Genomic DNA, 7,883 nt, shown 5'->3' with positions numbered 1-7,883 from the left:
AAAGTGTGCTCACCCCAATTTTTAATCTGCAGTCCATTAACTTCTCAAAATCCTTCTTAATTTTAAAATCCATAATTAAATCTTCTTGCAGCATTCTCTGCGTCAATAGAAATAATACTGACATCTCAAATTTCTCCTCATAATTTGATAATTTCCATCCTTACGTTCTTCAAATTGTTGAAGAGTAGTCTGTGGTCATTGTTTCTGCTGCACTGAAGTGAGTTGGGAAGAACAGAATCAAGCAAATAATGTAATGAATGCCCCTTATCTGCTTTGAAAAAATGTGATTTTTTTTTTTCTGAAAACAGCAAATGCCATAAGAAATTTAATAGACTAGCAATGTTAGGACCAGATCATTAATAATTAAGGATTAATGAATTATTAAATCTAAGTTAAGATTTTAGGCCCTTCAACTTGATACTTTAATTCTCAACTTCTGAGTATTAGGCCACAATATGGCACTATTTCACAAGATTGTAATAACTTTAATTTTTCAGTTAAATGATTGAAACAGAGTTGTGAAAATAAGTTAATTGGAATGGATATTTTAAAGGCTATAATGAAATATTAACCTTTCTAAGAGCCAACACTGGGCTAATGCCCTAAATGGTCTACTACTTCTTTTAAAGTTTTATGAGGATAAACTGCAATTTCAGATGGAGTGTAAGTGCTGTGGTACAAGATCAGCCACTTGGTATATCCCTGTAAAATTTTCCTTTCTATTTACTTCAATAGGGAGGAACATTGTGCATTTTGTACAATGGACAGCTGAACCACTGGCACCGATTTTGGAGTCTGCCATGAGAATCCCCAATCAGATCATTTCATACTGCATATCCTGAACCTTGCCAAAGGCCACAACTTTAGTTCTGCAAAGTGCCTCATCTAGTTCAGACTATCCTGGAAGGATAAAATATCTCAAAACAATTTGGGTGACATTTGCTACTAACAGGATTGTGCCGTGAAGCCAAAACATATTCACCTGTCACACAAATTAATAATGTGGTATCTGAATTTTAATGTCAGTGTGGTGCTTGGCATGTAGACATACTGTATAAAATGGTATATCCTTTTCTTTGTTTGCCATTGGCAACGTACTGATTGTAGGAGAAAGCGAGGACTGCAGATGCTGGAGATCAGAGCTTAACAATGTGTTGCTGGAAAAGCGCAGCAGGTCAGGCAGCATCAAAGGAACAGGAGAATCGACCTTCTTCAGGAATGAGGAGGGTGTGCCAAGTAGGCTAAGATAAAAGGCAGGGAGAAGGGACTTGGGGGAGGGGCATTGGGAATACGATAGATGGAAGGAGGTTAAGGTGAGGGTGATAGGCCGGAGAGGGGGTGGGGGTGGAGAGGTTGGGAAGAAGATTGCAGGTCAAGAAGGCGGTGCTGAGTCTGAGGATTGGGACTGAGAAAAGGTGGGGGGAGGGGAAATGAGAAAGCTGGAGAAATCTGCATTCATCCCTTGTGGTTGGAGGGTTTCTAGGCGGAAGATGAGGTGCTCTTCCTCCAGGCATCGTGTTGCCATGGTCTGGTGATGGAGGAGGCCAAAGACCTGCATGTCCTTGGTCGATTGGGAGGGGGAGTTAAAGTGTTCAGCCACAGGGCGGTTGGGTTGTTTGGTGTGGGTGTCCCAGAGGTGTTCTCTGAAACGTTCTGCAAGTAGGCGATCTGTCTCCCCAATGTATAGGAGGCCACATCGGGTGCAGCGGATGCAGTAAATGATGTGTGTGGAGGTGCAGGTGAATTTCTGATGGATATGGAAGGATCCCTTGGGGCCTTGGAGGGAAGTGAAGGGGGAGGTGTGGGTGCAAGTTTTGCATTTTTTGCGGTTGCTGGGGAAGGTGCCGGGAGTGGAGGTTGGGTTGGTGGGGGGTGTGGATCTGACGAGGGAGTCGCGGAGGGAGTGATCTTTCCGGAACGCTGATAGGGGTGGGGAGGGAAATATATCCTTGGTGGTGGGGTCTGTTTGGAGGTGGCGGAAATGACAAAGGATGATACGATGTGTCTGGGGTGGTAGGTGAGGACCAGTGGGGTTCTGTCCTGGTGGTGATTGGAGGGGCGGGGTTCAAGGGCGGAGGAGCGGGAAGTGGTGGAGATGCGGTGGAGAGCATCATCAACCATATCTGAGGGGAAATTGCGGTCTTTGAAGAAGGAGGCCATCTGGGTTGTTCGGTATTGGAATTGGTCCTCTGGGAGCAGATGCGGCGAAGGCGATGGAATTGGGAATATGGGATGGCGTTTTTACAGGGGGCAGGGTAGGAGGAGTTGTAGTCCAGATAGCTGTGGGAGTCAGTCAGTTTATAGTAAACGTCCGTGTTGAGTCGGTCGTCCGAGACAGAAATGGAAAGGTCTAGGAAGGGGAGGGAGGAGTCTGAGGGTCCAGGTAAATTTGAGGTCGGGGTGGAAGGTGTTAGTAAAGTGGATGAACTGTTCAACCTCCTCGTGGGAGCACGAGGTTGTGCTGATACAGTCATCGATGAAGCAGAGGAAAAGGTGGGGGGGTGGTGCCAGTGTAGCTGCAGAAGATGGACTGTTCCACATATCCTACGAAGAGGCAGGAATAGCTGGGGCCCATGCGGGTGCCCATGGCTATTCCTTTGGTTTGGAGGAAGTGGGAGGATTGGAAAGAGAAGTTGTTAAGAATGAGGACCAGTTTAGTCAGTCGAAGGAGGGTGTCAGTGGAAGGGTACTGGTTGGTTTGGCGGGAAAGTAAGAAGCGGAGGGCTTTGAGGCTTTCGTAATGGGGGATGGAAGTGTATAGGGACTGGAAGTCCATGGTGAAGATAAGGCGTTGGGAGCCGGGGAAGCGAAAATCATGGAGGAGGTGGAGGGCATGGGTGGTGTCCCGAATGTAGGTGGGGAGTTCTTGGACTAAGGGGGACAGGACCGTGTCAAGGTATGCAGAAATGAGTTCGGTGGGGCAGGAGCAGGCTGAGACAATGGGTCGGCCGGGGCAGTCAGGTTTGTGGATCTTGGGCAGGAGGTAGAAACGGGGGGTGCGGAGTTGTGGGAGTATAAGGTTAGAGGCGGTGGATGGGAGATCCCCTGAGGTGATGAGGTTATGGATAGTCTGGGAGATGATGGTTTGGTGGTGGGAGGTGGGGTCATAGTCAAGGGGGCAGTAGGAGGAGGTGTCCGCGAGCTGGCGTTTAGCCCCAGCAATATAAAGATCGCTGCGCCAAACTACCACCGCGGCTCCCTTGTCTTCCGGTTTGATGGTGAGGTTGGGGTTGGAGCGGAGGGAGTGGAGGGCTGCACGTTGTGAGGGTGAGAGGTTGGAGTGGGTGAGAGGGGTGGAGAGGTTGAGGCGGTCAATGTCACGGCGGCAGTTGGCTATGAAGAGATCGAGGGTGGGTAAGAGGCCAGCACGGGGTGTCCAGGTGGATGGGGTGTGTTGGAGGCGGGAGAAGGGGTCGTTGGAGGGTGGGCGGGAGTCCTGGTTGAAGAAGTAGGCGCGGTGGCGAAGGCGGCAGAAGAAATGCTCGGTGCCTCACCGTATGCTGATTGTACCCAACCAGCCAGCGCTTGGTTGTGATTCATTTTGGATAACATTTCCTTAACAATCTTGGTTGTGCCAGAAATTATGAATACAACCAAATTAAGATTGTCAGTTGGATCTGTAGCATGGCACACTTTGTGCAGTAGCAAATACATATGTTAATATACAAAGTTCTGTTCTTTGCAGGCAAAAAGATTACGTACATGGTGCCTGTTTCAATCCAACAAAATAGGCAACAGCCCAAAGTTCCACTTCAGCTCTGTGGACACTTGGAGGATCTGCATATGCAGCATGCATGCTAATCAGCTTGCTAGTGCATTGACTTCTGGTTCCTGAAGCCACTGCTGTGCACAGAGTTCAGTGGTCCATACATTGGAAAAAGAACAGTGGGAATGTTGCTATTTTCTCATTCCTCAGGGCAATTCCTTGACCAGGGACAACTTGCCTCATTTAATTTAAATGAAGCTTGACAATTAACTGTCAGTAATCATCTACCTGATGCACTCTCCATGGCAATACCTCTACTAATCAGAGTCTAATTGCCAACTAATTAGCAAGTACTTCTTGTACGATGTAAAAATGTTGTTTGCCTTTACCTTTGGTATTCTTGCAATTTGTCCTGATCGGTGCATGATGTCTCTATATTTCAGTAATATTTAAGTTCTGTACTACCAAATGACTAGAAATAAGATACTTCTAAATCAAACTTCCATTGTTTTCATGGAATGTATTTATTTATTTAGATAAATATTAGCTGTGGCAATTGAATGAGCATTTAAATTGGCTGGGAGGAACAATTTATAAAATTATTAGTCAAAAAGATTTTCAGCAAATTAAAACTTTATTACAGAGTACTACACAATAGTTCCACATAACGATTTAATCTTCCTTATTCATGTCTCTTGCATGTAGTAGCTGAACCTAAAATATGACAAAAAAAACTATTATATAAAACATCACCAAGTAAGATATAAGGCATTCCTCGAGGATTAATTTGATTTAGAAGATACATTGAGTTAGAAGGTAGTGACATACACTAAAATAAAAGTATTTACAGTAGGCAAACATGAAGAAACATTGTCAGCACAGCATTTTAAATATAAATCATCCAGTTCTCTCCTCTGTGCTACCATGATGTTATGGATTTAATGTAATCTTACCAGTATCATCTTCATATTGGCAATGTATTCAAAATTAGCTGCATTAAAATATATGACATAAAATAAGTTTTAAAAGTAAAGCAAGTATAATTAGTCCACTTTCTTATTTATAAACAGTACATTTACACTCTTCTACCAATTCTGGTCTTTGGAACGTATCAAAATAGTATTTTATTTTAATTTTAAAAATTGACACAATATCTCCATTAAATCTGAAGTTTACTTGAACTATCTTTTTGTAATTAATTATTTTTCACCATCATAAGTATGGAATCTGATTGATTCTGAATATTTGAAAACCCTTTAGTTTGAGGTTACTATTATTTTAAAACAGGATTCCTATAGATTTTGATTGTCACCTGAACCAGTTGAGGTTAGTTTGGCATTTTCTATTTACTGCAATGGCATGATTGCATTTTCTTTCATGTATGTGTTGGAAACTAACCTTTCTTTTGCCCCAATTTCTCTTGTGATTCTGAGCTGTTTCATTTTTTTCTAATTCAGTATTGTTGCCATAGACACGGGGTTGTGATACTCCTGGTTTATTGCATTTATATACTGTACTGCACTAAGCTTATTGTTTAAAGCTGTATTCACTCAGTGTTTTGAAGATTTACATTTTTAATGGCTCATTTATGTAATCCCATAAATAAAACACCAGAAAAAAGCATCCCCACACAAATGAATGTGAATTGGGGTTTGACAAGCTGTTGGAACAGGTCACAGAGGGCCTCAGCTGCTGGGCCTTGATTGGTATCGACTATGTAACCACTGTGGACTTAAGACCACCCAGTCAGCCAAAATGGTGTTTTACCAAGCAACAGTTGGAATGGTGCTATAGTTCACTGTCCCTTTTTTGAAAAAAAGAATATGGAGTTCTACAGCAAAACCATTGCAGTATAAAACCCATTTACCTTATTGCTTTGACAGCTGCACATTTCAACCCCTAAGTTCACATGATTAGCTTTTCTTTATGTAGACTGTTCAATTTTTAATTTTATTGTCTAAAAGAGCTCTGTGCTGGTTAATTCTTAGAAAACCGCATAATTATTATTTATTAGACACCTGCTAAAGAGAGTTATATTTATCAGCAGTGAAAATAGCTTAGTTTAATGTATTTTACAAATATGATGAAAGTTTAGAACTCCTCCAATATGCAATTCATTTTAAATTTGCCTTACTTCAACTATTAAACCTGAAACATTTTACATTTCAAGTATGAAATGTAGTTTATCAATGTTTTCTAAATAAGCTAACAAAATATTTTTCAATTTCTGAATGCATGTATAAATTGGGATTTCAAGGTTTTAATCTGGACTAAATAAAAGCAGAACACAGAATAAATAAAGTGACCAGTAAGCAAACATTTCATTATACTGCACTGTGCATTGGAGTAGAACTTAGGTTCTAACATTACGTGAGTACTTTAATTATAATTTAAAGCTGGTCTTTTTTTTCTTTGCTTTCAGGGCCAAAGCAAAACACCCATTGTTTAAAACTTCATCCTATATTGCATTTTCTTGTCAAACACGTAATGCCTAAATGTATAATGGGAAAATTGCAATTGAAATAGTACTTGCCATAGTTAAAGTGGATTTTTTAAAGTATGACTTACCCCAGAAAGCGAATTTAATGGCAGCATTTTTTATTTCCTGACTTGATAGCATAGTTGAAGGCATGAACAGTACAATATATTAATTAGAGAGACTTTTACCATTTACATGACAATAGATAGTATGAAGGTAAAATTCAACACAAATAAAAGGAAGTATTATTAGGTCTACAATTATTAACTATTTGAACATTTGGAGGAGAGGCATAGCGGATCACCTTTGCTATTGTATAAAACAAATGGGATTGGGCAGTTTGTTCACCATCTAATACCTAATTCCATTGATTGCAATGGAACTGATTTTCAAATTATATTACAGTCAATTCAATTACATATTAGATGATGCATTGAATGGATTATTGATCTAATACTGTCAATCTGTATCACTGCCCAAGACAGATTTCTAACCTATAATAGCCAGAAAAGAAATATGATAAACATTGTTACCTGTAACTGATGTTAGAATTTATATGAAGCTCTTTATGCTTTATCCTAAATGCATATCTCACTTATTCCATGATATATGCTTCTGCTATCCTTAGAGGCACTTTTAAACGTTACTATGTCAGTTTAAGTATTGCCAAAATTTTATCCACTTGGTTTCTGAAAGGAATACCCCTGAAAAGACCATAGAAGGAATTAGTACAGCCTTTGATTTACTAGATATGGGTTGTCAAAGGAAATTCAGTATAATCAGTGGAGAAGTTTCATGTCACATACATTTCAGGAAATCACATGTACTTTCAAAATAAAACAGCTCACGTCATCTGCTTATCATTCATGGTCAGAAGGAACTTTGGAGAAACATCTCCAAACCATAAAAAATATGATTAAAGCCTAATATCTGAGAATCCCCTGGCTGAGTATTCCTTGGATTGGGGTCCATGGATATCATTCTTGGTGTGTACAACCAGAGCCATACAAAATGAATTGGTTGGCTTCAGCACTGTTGGATTTGTCTATGGGCATGAGGTATGGGGGCTCCCTTAAGATTGATTAAGGAGCATTTTGGCACACAAGGATGAAACTACCCTCTGGATTATGTGTTGAATTTTCCAGAAAGGTTTTGAAAAGCTAATGCAGTGCCTACAAAACATCTTAAAGTTCAAAGACTGTATAATCAGTTGATTATTCAGTTGAGTAATTGTATGTTCTATGTTAGTGACCATTTTAGATGCAGTAATACTGGGAATGTTCATTTTAGGCAATTGGGACCTTATTTGACTGACTGTCCAACACAAACTTTAGCATAAGTCTGACAAAAGTCAGTTTGCTAAGATCTAGGTCACATATTCAGTAAAGTCCAAGTTCAAGTGATAATAAATTTCCTAATCTGAAGATGAATGGGAAATATTTTACAATTCCTGGGTATCTATGGGTTCCGCAGGTGGCTTGTCCCTAACTTCAACATTTTGGTCACCAGTTAACAAATCTTTTGCAGAAAAACATGAGGTTTACCCAGTCAGACTTCTGACAGATAACCTTGAAGAAGTTAAAGACTTCCTTGATAAATGGGCCGGTTCTGGCGATACCAGTTTTAGTAACATGTGGAGTTTGCACATTCTCTCTGTATCTGTGTGGGTTTCCTCCGGGTGCTCTGATTTCTTCCAAA

The 7,883-nt window shown here is 40.6% G+C and overlaps 1 long non-coding RNA gene across 1 annotated transcript; it reads right to left on the bottom strand.

Moving 5' to 3' along the window:
- Window positions 1-4,343: 4,343 nt before the first annotated feature.
- On the bottom strand, window positions 4,344-7,640 carry LOC148149808 (uncharacterized). Its single transcript, XR_015757365.1, has 3 exons — window positions 6,719-7,640; window positions 4,660-4,697; window positions 4,344-4,420 (listed from the first exon to the last, which is right to left on the bottom strand). It is a non-coding gene; the product is annotated as an uncharacterized LOC148149808 (long non-coding RNA).
- Window positions 7,641-7,883: the final 243 nt, after the last annotated feature.

The sequence above is a fragment of the Chiloscyllium plagiosum genome, unplaced genomic scaffold (assembly GCF_037043375.1).
Source record: "Chiloscyllium plagiosum isolate Xiang-an unplaced genomic scaffold, Cpla_swu_hap1 HiC_scaffold_6, whole genome shotgun sequence".
Taxonomy (NCBI): Eukaryota; Metazoa; Chordata; class Chondrichthyes; order Orectolobiformes; family Hemiscylliidae; genus Chiloscyllium; species Chiloscyllium plagiosum.
This window is presented reverse-complemented; position numbering and strand designations above follow the sequence as displayed.